This window comes from Coptis chinensis, chromosome 3, assembly GCF_015680905.1.
Source record: "Coptis chinensis isolate HL-2020 chromosome 3, ASM1568090v1, whole genome shotgun sequence".
Lineage (NCBI taxonomy): Eukaryota > Viridiplantae > Streptophyta > Magnoliopsida > Ranunculales > Ranunculaceae > Coptis > Coptis chinensis.
The window spans coordinates 92,856,503-92,870,019 of NC_141458.1; the positions used below are offsets into that span (position 1 = coordinate 92,856,503).

A 13,517-nucleotide genomic window follows, 5' to 3' on the forward strand; every position below is an offset into this window, starting at 1 on the left:
GAATCTGAATGGTCCTTTAGGCGAAAGTAATTTGATTGGCCCTTCTGGCATTTCAGTAAATTTGAATGGCCCTTCTAGCATAGCCGAATAGTGGCTTGATTATTCCGTTCCCAAAATTAGAACGAGACTCGCGATATTTTATGCCGAATAGTGGCAGTAATCACATAATGGCTTTCGTGTAAGGGTTACCTGGTATGCGATATCCCGCTTAGGGTAGCTATGCACGGAGTGATTCATTATGTGAGGGGAGGCATGTGGATGTACATGTTCGGCGTTGAGTAGCGATTATGGTAGCCAGAGAAACTAGGTAAGACATAGATATGACGTGATTTTAGGGACACGCAAAGAAAACTTTAAATAATATAATTATGGTAATATATTGGTTAATGATATATCTCTAAATATATGATTGTATATGGTTTTGCAGAATGGTGGGTCAAACTAATTACTTATGCAGAGACGACCCACTCTGTAATTAAGTATGAAATGCGGTAAGTATAGACTATGCTTGGCTGGTTATTAGTTTAGTTAGAACCTAAGACACCTCGGTGGAGGAACTAAATGTCTTTGTATTATTATTGGAAGCTAAGGCGCCTTAGTGGAGGAACTACCTGCCTTAATTATGGTACTTAAGGATATTGTATTAGTTGTTGGAAGTTAAGGCGCCTCAATGGAGGAACTAACTGTCTTATTTATTGGGTATATATATATGTTAGTATGATTTGTATTTTAGGGCTACTCACACCAGCATTGTTTATAATGCTGACCCGATTTGCATGTTTGCTTATCGGGTGTGTTCATTAAATGAACATAGTTGATAAGTCTTGACAGGTTTAATGTTGAAGAAGGTTGGTTGCTGCTTGTGGTTTGCATTAGCGTCGCATTTAGGATATGTTTTGTTTTCCCTTAAGGTGTAATAGATTTTAGTTGAGACAAATGTTGTTTTGTATTTTCAGTTGTAATTATAATTAAAGAGTTGTTGAAAGGAGATTTGTAATTTAATCAAATTTGTGAATTTTTGTAATGAAGAGGACTTTTGTTTATTTAAAATTTTTATTGGTTTTTAATTATCCGCAAATTTAAACTGATGTTGGGTTTTTGGAAGTTGAGAGTGCGTCACACCTCGAAAATCGAAGAGTCGGGAATTAATATTGTTTTTCGAATTCTGTCGAAATTCGGGGTGTGACAAAAAGAGTCGCGGTATCTGCTCTGAAAACCTTCTGCCCCACCTTCAAGGTTCGCAACCATGAGGTCAACATGCATTTCAGATTTAGCTTTGGAGAATCCTTCTGTGGCCTCACTTCCTAGAGATATTGTGTGCTTAGGCAAAAGGGAGCTCATTTGAGCAACACCGAACATCCTTGTACACCAATTGGGAGAAGGTAAACCATCTTTTGTACTGCATTCACTCATTCATACTCTCTTTTCCCTTAACAACTTTTCTTTTTCTAGGTCGGTGATCGAGTATGGATTTCTCCTACATGATTCGCGGTCTCTTTAGATCTCTAACCAAGGTGGAGGCGTTGGAGAAGGAGGTTCTTGGACCTGAAGGGCTACGGTATTCTTGCAGTCGTCTCCAAAAGGAGTTAGAAGCTGCGGAGTTGTCTAAGCTCAAAGATGAAGATGAGCTTAAAAATGTTGAAGTCGTCCATCAACAGTACATGGACAATGTAAATGACCACATGGGTAAGAAGCGTGAAACTCTCCTTCTCCAGAATAAGGAAAACACTGATGCTCTCGTCCAACAGCATGAAGAAAGCGTTAAGGCACTCCTTCAGCGGTACAAAGAGGACATGGAAAAGATTCAGTTATGCTTCAAGACACAGGCCGATAAAAAGGTGGCTAAGAAAATCAGGGAAGAACATGCCCGTCTGGCTAAGGAGGGTCGACTCCTTCCTGGGAAACCCTTGTGAAAAAGCACGTAACACGTAATTATTTTGTATCGTTGTTTGCGTTACATTTCTTTTGCAAATCTTACTTAGCCTATTAAATATTGATTAGTATAGTGGCTAGCAAGGTATCAATCATACTCTAAATAATTAGTTGATGATATAGAAATTCCTAATCTAAATTACTCTAATTGACGCAAGTAAAAGATGTGGCTAAGTAATAATGAATATATGGTTGATTTGATTTGAGATGTAAACTAAATTTCCTAGATGATGTAAACTGAGGTTTTTGTGCCTTATATATATATTGGCTTACATGTTCGTTTGGATAGAGATTCGAATCCTATGTTTATTTGGTGTCAAACTCTCTGGAATATTTCTATAAGCAATCCTGAAAAAGTTGGATTTGGTTGGACAAAAGTTAGATGTGGCCCACTTTGCCCTGCAGGCTATTTCCCAAGCTGCAGCTTCTTACAGCTTTCAGTTTCCTAATTCTTGTGAAACTCTGAATTTTTTTCCATGTTGATCTCCTTTTCCTATGAAGTCGAAATGAAGGCTTTGAGATCAGATTTAAGACTCTTCTAACTCAATTATTATCCTCTTTTAGAGTTTCATTAGGCTTGACACTTATGGAGACAAATATGACGTTTTTGCTCTAGGCCTTTAGCTGTAATTCCTAGTGACTCCTTTTTGACTTGTTTGACTTCTTTTCCCTTCATATTTCACATTTAAGTTCTTTGACCTGCAAAAACTCAAATTATATTATATTAGAATATTTAAATATAAAATGGAGACTAACATACACATAATTGGGGATATAAATCATTACTTTTGAGCACTTATCACAGGCCCCAACTAGCATTTTGCTACTCTCTTAGAAAATATATGTTATACTAAAGAAGTGTTCAAAGCTAACAATACTAATTAAATAATAAACTAACTCACTTTCGCAGGCATCGCGGTTGCATTTACCATTTGCAACAAGGCCTTAAACCTTTAAGTTACCCTTAAAGGACGAGTTATAGCCTCATGAGGGTTTTCAATTGATATACCCACAAAATCAATTTTTCATATAAACTATGGTGAAATCTAGAGAAAACAATTTTTTTTAGTTAAAATGTCTAAATCAAAAGGTTACTACTTATCACACCCATGATCATAAAACATTAGGCTAAGGTCCTATTCATAAAGATAGAAAAGACTGACTAATCATCCTAACTAGAGCTTATTCATTTTTAACCATTTTGATTCCTTTCTCTTTTCCAAACAACGGAATTTCTACCTCACATTTGGATTAGTATTTTGACTTCAAATCTTACCATTTCGTACATTCACAAGAAAATCTCTCTCAGATAAGTTTTCTATTTTACCTCCATATGCAGGGAAATGAGTAAAAAGTAGAACATCCCACATATTTAGTCAGAAACATGGAAATTTGCAAATATATAAATAAAGTCTCATGGAAAATGTCGGGTCCTTCACTTTAGCATCCTCTCACATATTCTACACTTCATATCATACTTTAGTAATAAGTTTGAGTATTAAGACGGGGCTTAGGACAAGTTAACAAGAAAAGAGTAAAAGGGATTCAAATATTTCAGAGAATATACTAAAGACCATTTTGCTTTTGACCTTCTTGGAAATTTCTTCACTTGTAGACTGCGACACTTGAACTCTATCACTACTTTTGCTCAATTATTTTTCTTTCTTTTCTTTCTTTTCTTTCTTTTTCTCTTTTCTCTTTTCTTTATTATTATTATTTTTTATGAGCAAAAGAAATAATTTTCTTCATTTGACTTTGGTAAAATTTCCTTCAAAATCTTCTTCGTTCTAGCTTTCTCTTCAGTTCTTTAGAAATCCTTAGAAATATGGGTAAGACTAATAATATGGGGTATACTCCTTATCTGGAGTTGGGTTTAAGATGATTGGTTTAAGAATAAAAGCCTTAATATATAAGGCTCAAAAGGGGTTAACATGATAATCCTACTAGGTGGGATAAAGGCTGATTGGTTCACTACTTGACTTATTAGTATGATATTCCACTTTGAATAGACTACAAGACCTAATGGCTATCTCCCCAATTGATGCCACCTCGTGATTGACCAAATCAAGAATAAATGAGACTACACAATGAATTTAAGTACAACAAAATGGTTGAGTCAATTTGGACTCAGATTTACGTAAAGACTCTCCAATAAATTAAAATTGAAAGACTCAAGTCTCACAGGTCAAGTCTTTGTACTAATCATCTAGTTTGGTAGAAGTTTAAGTTGCTCTTTCACTTGAAATTCCTCTAGTGGTGTATTATATGAACTTACTCTAGACTAAGACTTTTATCAGTGAGATCTATTTATAGTAATAGAAACTTAGTCTAAAAGTCTTACTAATCTTGATTATGATTTATAATTTCCAATTTTCATTAGTCAGTTTAAGCGATAAAAATATATTTTCCACCTAGAATCACCATAATTCACATATAAAATTTCTAAATATTGTAATTAAAATATTGCAAAATTTTAATTCTCACCCCCCTAACTAAATTAGGCATTGTCCTCAATGACTATATAAGATATGTAAAAAACTTACCATAGTTTAAATGATTAGAGAATGAGGGATATTACCTTAAATGTGTGCAAAATTACATCAATTAAAATTTGTAGAATTTATATCTTTAACAAAACAAATACAAGTAATGATTCATAAGGATTAAAATTACTACAGCGACTAAATATTTGTCAAATGCTCATTCCATAGAGTTATACGTCTCCAGAAAACGGAGAAAAGGTGCTGGAGTGGAATGCATGAGACACGTGTACAAATGACACGACTGAAAATAAATTAATAAATAAAAAAGAAATAGACTACAATTAATAAAATAACAATAACTTGAATCAATAGTTTCATTGTTTCACAAAATACATGATTTGTCTCTGCGTATAAATAAGAGTGATAAAGCCATATTAGACAATCAAGTACATGAGTGATAAAAAATAGTTATTAAGAAAATGCGGAACTGTGAGAGTCCAAATTTCTCTACCAGAAAATTAGTTATGATAATAGGCTCAGATTCATTATCCCAATACAACTCCATTTTCCCACTCGCCTCCTCGTAATCTATTCAACAATTATAAAAATGTCGAACAATATTTTCATGACATTTGTCCCTCTTAAAATAAAAAGACAATCCCAACCGCGATTTTCACATTCTTGTTTAAAAAATCCGTTCATGGCATTGTTATCAAAGGACCAATGCACCGCACCTGATCAAGGACGGTGAACAAGTCGTTAAAGTTCAAAACCTGATCCCAAAAGAACTACTAATGGCTAATAAGTTCTTAAGATTCAAGACCTTCTTTCTCTCAAGTTTAAACAATACCAATAATTTACCATTCCTTACAACCGAAACCCCCTGACACCCCCCTCATGTTTTCCTATCTCTCACATTTGATAACAAAAGATCAGAACCCGATTTCTATTGAATAGGGGTGAGAATGTAGTGAGTGGTGAGTAATAGAACTGGTGAGCTGTTTTGGGGTGATCGAGTTTTTACTTGTTCAGAATGCTTATTGATTAGGATTGGTCTGAAACAAGAATGGATTCTAGCTTACTTGTCCGGAACACAGAATAATTTTAGCTTACTAAAAGCACAACTTAACACATATGCTTCACACATACACTTCAAAGCTTCTATTAATTCGATTTTTATTCTTAATAAAAATAATCACTCCATTTATAAACTATTGCTATTTTAAATAATTAGAAACTACTAATCTCATGATGGTAAGATATAAACTTAACTATACTTCTACCCTCTTTCTAATACTATACCATAACGACCAAAAACTAATAAATTCTCCATACTCTTGATGCTTAAATCTCCTTCCCAAACTTGTTGTGGTGACATTAAAATTTTGGAATGTACCTAAGTCGATGTAATTCATTGTAGAACATGGTCAGTTTATGATTTGAGAAGTATTTGAGGTGAAATATGGAGAGTATGGGTCGATTTCTTCTGACATTTTTGGCGATGGGATACATGAAGAAAAAGATGTAGAAAGTATTGAAGTAGTGAACTTAGGAGATGCTACAAAATATAGCTTTATAGGAAAACTTTCAGAAGTGCTCCACGTCATCTCTACTAGTCCTAATCGTAAAGCTACAGCTTCCTAACGCTCGGCAGATTCCAACTCCTATCTTAACTCAATTTCCAAAATGTATCGCACTCTCCTTCTTTTGCCTTGCACGAACTGGGTTAGTTTTCCTAGTTATATTAGAACTTTCCTAGTCCTCTATCATTATTTGAATTGGATTTGGAGAAAGTTACTCACAGTTGGAATGGAAATATAAAAAACTAAAGAATTCGGTGAGTTCTTTACTTTATATCTTCAACACAGGTTCAGGTACGCATTTATTTTCTCAGCTCAATTCCCTTGTCATGAACTACTGATTAAACTATCTATTTAAACTACTTGGGTTGCCTCCCATAAGCACTACGTTTAATGTCGCCAGCCGACGCAGAGGGGGGAAACTTAAGTTTACCCTCCTAACTAAAATAGGATTATCTCCTAATGTGGTCTGACTTGCTCTATCCTTCGTTTTCTCGCGATAGAAAATAAGAAATGAATGGAGCTTATTGTAACTAGTTCTGCTAGAACAAGTATATAATCTTGCAACATTGTGGGTAGTCTATCCCATAGATTGTTTTCTGGATCAGTATGTCTTTGTATATTGGTTCTATAAGTAAAGTTTCCTCACTCTATATCTCGTGTAGGTAGCTCTAAAAATGGTTTTAAATGGTGTGCATTTACTTTAAACCTAGTACCTCGTTTTGAATCCTCTAACTCTATTGCACCATGGTGTGTAACATTTCTTACAAAGTAAGGACCTGACCATCTAGATCTATTTTCCTGGAAATAATTCTAACCTTGAGTCGTAGAGTAAAACTTTCTGACCTGAGTAGAAATCTTTCCTTAAATTTTGTTTATCATGGGCTAGCTTTGTTCTTGTCTTATAGTTCTTTGAACTTTCATAGGCGTCACTCCGTATTTCTTCTAACTCGTTTAGTTGTAGCTTTCTTTGTTCTCCAGCCTTATCTAATTTGAAGTTCATGGCTCTAACATCCCAATAGGCTTGGTGTTCTAGTTCGGTAGGTAGGTGACGTGACAAGTCTTTCCATAGACAATATGATAAGGGGACATAGCTATAGGAGTTTTGAACGCAGTACGATAAGCCCATAAAGGATCATTAAGTTTAAAATACCAATCTTTTCTTGGAGGGTTAATTGTTTTTTCTAAAATTTAATATTTTTAATCTCTCTATTAGAAACTTCGGCTTGCCCATTTGTTTGTGGACTTTATATGTTATGCTGTACTTAGACATTAGATTTCCAAATACCCGATTGCAAAAATGCGAGCCATTATCACTAATTATAGCTTTAGGGGTTCCGAATTAAGGTAATATACATGCTTTAAGAAAATCTATGACCACTTTATGATCTGTGGTCCTTGTGGCTACGGCTTCTACCCATTTGGATACATAATCAACTGCCGCTAGGATGTATAGAAAACCATTAGATTGAGGAAAATGCCCCATGAAGTCTATACCCCATATGTCAAAAATTTCACATATGAGAATGGATTGTTAGGGCCATTAATTTCGTTTGGCTATTTTTCCTAAATGTTGGCATCTAGAACAGGCTTTACAATAGGTCATAGCATCTCTAAACATGGTGGACCAATAAAATCCACACTGCAAAATCTTAGCAGCGGTCTTTCTTGAACCGAAATGCCCACCACAAGCTTGGTCATGGCAAAAAGATAGAATAGATTGTTGCTCGAATTCCGGGATGCACCTACGGATTATCTTATCTGGGCAATGCTTAAATAGGTAGGGGTCATCCCAAAAATAATCTTTTACTTTGACGAAGAAAATATCCTTCTCTGGTTTGATCTAATGAGACGGGATTTGATTGGTCACTAAATAATTCACGATGTCAGCATACCATGGTACTTGTGAAATATTATAGTGTTATTCAGGAAAGTTTTCTCGAATAGGTGGGGATTCTACGATAGACTCACACACTAGCCTAGATAAATGGTCAAAAACTACATTTTCCTTTCCTTGTTTGTCGTGGATTTCTAAGTCAAATTCTTGTAAAAGAAGGACCCAACGAATTAAACGTGGTTTAGCATCTTGTTTAACTAATAAGTGGTGAAGCGCTGCATGATCAATATAAACTATAACTTTAGATCCAATAAGGTACAAACGGAATTTGTCAAGAGAAAAAACGATAGCTAACAACTCTTTTTCAGTTGTGGAATAGTTTCTTTGAGCATCATTAAGTGTTTTACTAGCGTAGGATATTACATAAGGTACTTTGTCCACTTTTTGGCCTAGAACAGCTCCTACGACATAATTGGATGCAGCTCACATAATTTCAAAAGGTAATCTCCAATCAGGAGGTTTGACAATTGGTGTGGTCGTGAGTGCATGTTTAAGTTGTTCAAATGCAGTAAGGCAATCTTCCCCAAATTCAAAATCACTATCCTTGACTAAAAAATTTGTTAAAGGTCGTGCAATTTTGCTAAAATCCTTAGTGAACCTACGGTAGAATTTGGCGTGTCCTAAGAAGGCTCGAATATCTTTTACACATTTTGGGACAGGGAGTTTAGCTATTAACTCAACTTTTGCTCTATCCACTTCAATATCCGCATCAGACACGGAATGACCTAAAACAATCCCTTGTTTAACCATAAAATGGCATTTCTCCCAGTTAAGTACTAGGTTGGTGTCACGACATCTTTTTAGGACTAAAGATAAATGGTGTAGACAATCATCAAATGTAGGTCCAAAAACAGAGAAGTCATCCATAAAGATTTCTATGAATATTTCTACTATGTCACTAAAAATACTCATCATACACCGCTGGAAGGTAGCAGGTGCGTTACATAACCCAAAAGGCATACACCTATAAGCAAATGTTCCAAAGGGACATGTAAATATAATCTTCTCTTGATCGTCAGGATGAATAGGGATTTGGTTATATCCATAATATCCATCTAAGAAACAATAAAATGCTTGATCGGCTAATCTCTCTAGCATTTGGTCTATGAATGGTAATTTAAAGTTATCCTTTCTAGTCACACCAGTGTAATCCAATAATGCTTGATCAGTGTAGTCCTCTCCTATTCTATACGTAACTGTAGGACTACGGGGTCCTTATGTTTTACTACGGCTTGGTTCTGTAGAAAGGATGAACAACTTTGTGCAAGGAAATAAAACTTCTATTGGGATATTTGTTTTCTTCTTTACTAGGTCTTTTATGAATTTGGCATAGGAAGGCATTTGTTTAATTGCACTTAGAAAAGGAATATTGATATGTAGATTTTTAAAAATATTCATGATCTCATTATATTGTGCTTCCTTTTTGTTATCTTTTAACCTAGAGGGGAATGGTGCGGGTGGAATTTTTTTGGTTACCTGCTCTTTGGTTCTCTCAGTTTCAATTGCCTTTTCCTTATCTTTTGTTAGAACAACTTCATCAGAATCAGGTATGTCAACTTTGTTATCTACTTTCTTTCTTGACCGAAGGGTAGATATCGAGTTAGCCCCCTCTGTGGGTGCTGATGAAGGGGTGGTTTCAACTTGATAGACATTTCTACCTTTTGGGTTTTGTTCAGGTTGGCTTGGTAAGGTTCCCCTGGGTCTGTCTGCTAGACTAGCTAGTATCTGATTTAATTGTTGGTTCATTTGTTGAGTCATAACATTAAATTTTTGGTCAATCCTTTTGAATTCATTCTCGATCTTGGTGGCTAAAGCTTTCATGGTTTCATCTGTGGTATTGGTTTGGTAATTACCCATGGGGTCTATGGCTAATTCTTTGTTCATATCTGGTTGATGTTATTGTTGTTGTAGGTAATACTGTGGAGAAGGTACTACTGCGCCTCTATTCATATATTGTTGCCTATTGTTCCCTTGATAACCCTGAAATCCATATTGGTTTTGTTGTGGAGGCATATTCTGTCTCCATGAATTGTTTGAGTTATTTCTAAGATCTGGGTTATAGTTGTTATTACTGAAGTTATTTGGCATAGGTTTTTTGAATGTATTAAAGGCGCAAACATCATCAGTACCTTGAACAACAAACATAGGACAAAGTTAGGTGTTATGATCTGTAGTAAGGCAACTTTCACAAAATTGATTCACACTCATTGCTTGTTGATGTTGATTATTCATTGGAGGGTGAGAATTAAATGAATCAAATTTCTTGTTTAAGTTTTCGATTCCTGTGGTTAAACTAACTAGTACGGCTTTTAATTCTTGATCACTATCGTTTCTAACATCATACATACCTGGTTTTTAAAAACTCATCCCCCATCAACACGTGCCATGTCCTCATGGTCACTACCATTGGCCCAATCCTTAGAACTCTCAGAAAAGCTAGTTTTGCAAAAAAGTGTAGCTTCATCATAAACCCACTTGAAACATAAACCTTTTCACGACCGGAATTATTACTCGCTATAGCAATTGCAGAGTCAGATTTTACTACCTCCTCCTCACTCTCAAACCTTAACGACTCCTCTATTACTTCGTTAGAACGAGTGTCATCTGAGTCAGACATGTTTCACTTTCTCTCTCTCTTTTCTTACAACACAAGGACCCAAACAGGACTACAAACAAGAACCTTACAAACAAGAAGAAAAAATGAAAATGGCGAAAAGACTAATTTGGATACTCTAAACCTTTCGCAAGTTCTGAAAAATGACAAAACGGTGGCTCTCTAGATCTCCAAATGCGGTTTTGTTCCAAGAAAAAAACCCTTCAGTTCCCAAGGCACGTCATGATTACACTAAAACCCTAGACTGACACGTACCCTTATGTAGCGTCTTTTCGACTCCCACAAAACGAGGCGGTTATTATTCCACACATATGCTACACACGTGTTAACGTTCTCTCTCAGCAGATCGCTATAACGTACAAAGCGACCTACTGAGATGGGGCTATATGAGGGAGTAATATTCACAATCTAATGAATATCAAACACATGTTCAGCACAGTAGAGTTAACAACCAACCTCATATCCTCGTCTTCAGAGTTCGCTTCATAGTGACTCGACTTAGGCAAGCGGCCTATGCAACTCCCGCCCAGAGCGATGCCACCACCAATCGATCTCATGTACTCGTCCTGCGAGCTCGCTTCAAAATGACTCGAGTAGAGTAGACGATCTCACACGGGAGCGATCTCCTCAGTACACACTCTTCCCATCCCACAACGGCTCATAACGTATGTCTTTATGACTGCCATCAAGACCAAAGCTTCATGTACGCATCACAGTAAATGTCCTTAACTCGCCATCATGACTTGCAAGTGCCCTGAAGACCTAGATCTGACTTGACGCAGGAGAGCTGGAGACGCGGGCATCTTGCATATATAAAGAGGATGAGGAACTATGTCTGACCTGATTCAAGTCTCCCCCCAGCAGAGAGAACTTTATACGTAGGTAGTTTGTCCATACGAACTCGGTCAATTCAATCCACAAACACCATCTTCTCCAAAACAACCTACATTTGTAAGGTTAACAGAAAACAATCTTTACATTCACTTTGAGTTCCACAAGAAGACAGTACAATACTAGTATTCCCAAGTTTTTTTAAATGATTCTTTTTTCAGATTTCAGTCAAGTTAAGTTCCTTATTTGTAGAGGTAATTGAAACTTGCACGACGATTCCAGTAGAATTAAGTAATTAAATAATGTAATTTCAGTATTCAAAATACATGACAAATACATGTTTGTGGCAAAAAAACAAATGATTTTTTTTGCAAAAACACAGACACACGTGTCTATCTATCCTTTATGCATTTTCTAACCTTGAATCTGTCTAGGTACTTCTGATGATGGGAAGTGTTTTGAGGAGACATGTATTAGTAAATTGGAGATGCGAAGAAGACTTGTATTTATCTGCAAATTCGCAACAAACGCGCGACCATCCAGAGGAAATCTGAAGCAGGTTTTTTGTTTTCGATCTTAATCGAGACAGGATTGATTCGTTTTCATAGCAGGTGGTTTATATATCTTTCTACACACAAGTAACACATTAATGCTGAGAAGATTTCACGAAAGGTATTGGCAGGAAATTTTGCACGATCTTAAAGTACACATATTATCTTATTGTTTAGTTGTTTATATATCTTATTGTATCCAATTTTTTTGCAAGGTGAACGGTGGTTCGGCAAAAGTCTTTCCCGATTCAAGATTCCGTGTAGTGCATTTTCTACAATATGTAGACATGTAGTTGCATCAGACATTTGTAGAAAGTACTTTCATTATAGTTTCTCCACGATAAGCTTAGCTTATCACGAAATGAGGTATTGGTTTGTCTTGATGTTGTGGGGTCCTTGGATTGGCTACGTCACAATTTGAATCACCGAGGTTCCACCATGAAGGCATAGAATGATAGAATTCGGTTTACATAGAAATAATACCTACCTAGGAACGGAGCACTCCTAGCTAGAATTCTGTGAGGATAGCTTGAAAACTGTTTAAACATCACCGCGGTATCGACTCTGTAATCCAAATTTATCAGAATTGTGTTGCTGGTGTGATACGTGAGAATCAAGAAAAAATACGTAAGCTACCTTTGATTCGTTAATTTGTTTTGCAGTTTTTCGTGTGGTACGTGTTTCGTACATAGTACACAGTACACAGTACACACTCACCAGTTGTACCAAAACTCTGGTCTGGATTGATGAACTATACCAGATCTAGTTAAATTTAGGGCCTAAGAAAACATGGTTTATTATTGCGCCTTATTGGTGAGGTCCTCGTAAGTTTAACCGGCTATGTTGATCAAAAAGGAATAACCATACATCAATATCGTTAATTGAGGGAGGGTTTTCTACTTAAGAAATGTTCAAACTTTTTTGTTTTGAGATAGCCAGGATTCATTCTTTTCAAATATTTGATTTTTTAGAAATATCTGATCAATAAATAAATACAAAGCATACCAAGATAAAATCAAGCATTAACATGGTCGATCTTTTGTTTCCTTAAAATATTTAAGACTAAGAGAATAAGTTTTTTTCCAAGAAATAAGTATTTTTTTTAGTAAGATTTTATATTAGATATCTACACAAAACTCGAGAAAATCAAAATCACTACTTAAGAGTTTACAGAAAAAAAGAGCTAAAATATAATATAATAATAATAATAATATATATGTTAAGACATCTATGGGCTTATATGGATGCCCACCATTGATATGTGTTATCGTGATAGTCTTCTATCTTGGTGTTTATCCTGATCATCATCTATCTTACTGTTTATCCTAATAATCCTTTATCTTGGTATTTATCCTGATCATTATCTATCTTACTGTTTATCCTGTTAATCCTTTATCTTAGAAAGGAGGTTATTTGTATGTTAAGGTAATCTCCTCCCATTCAGAATGAACTCAATGAATAAGAATTCTCTCAATCTCATTCTTTTAGAGTCCTATTACTGCCGTTTGTGTTGGGCGGCCTCCCACAAAAAAAACAATTATTACAAGTATGCTATTGGTTTCAAAAAAATCTAAAAAAAAAACAATTATTACAAGTATGCCATTGGTCTCCAAAAAATTGAATTCGAAA

General features: G+C 35.5%; 1 long non-coding RNA gene across 1 annotated transcript; it reads left to right on the forward strand.

Annotated features, from left to right (window-relative positions):
• Positions 1 to 11,785: 11,785 nt before the first annotated feature.
• Positions 11,786 to 12,538, forward strand: LOC147511695 (uncharacterized). The gene is made up of 2 exons (XR_015217056.1): positions 11,786 to 12,009; positions 12,104 to 12,538. It is a non-coding gene; the product is annotated as an uncharacterized LOC147511695 (long non-coding RNA).
• The last annotated feature ends 979 nt before the right edge of the window (positions 12,539 to 13,517 follow it).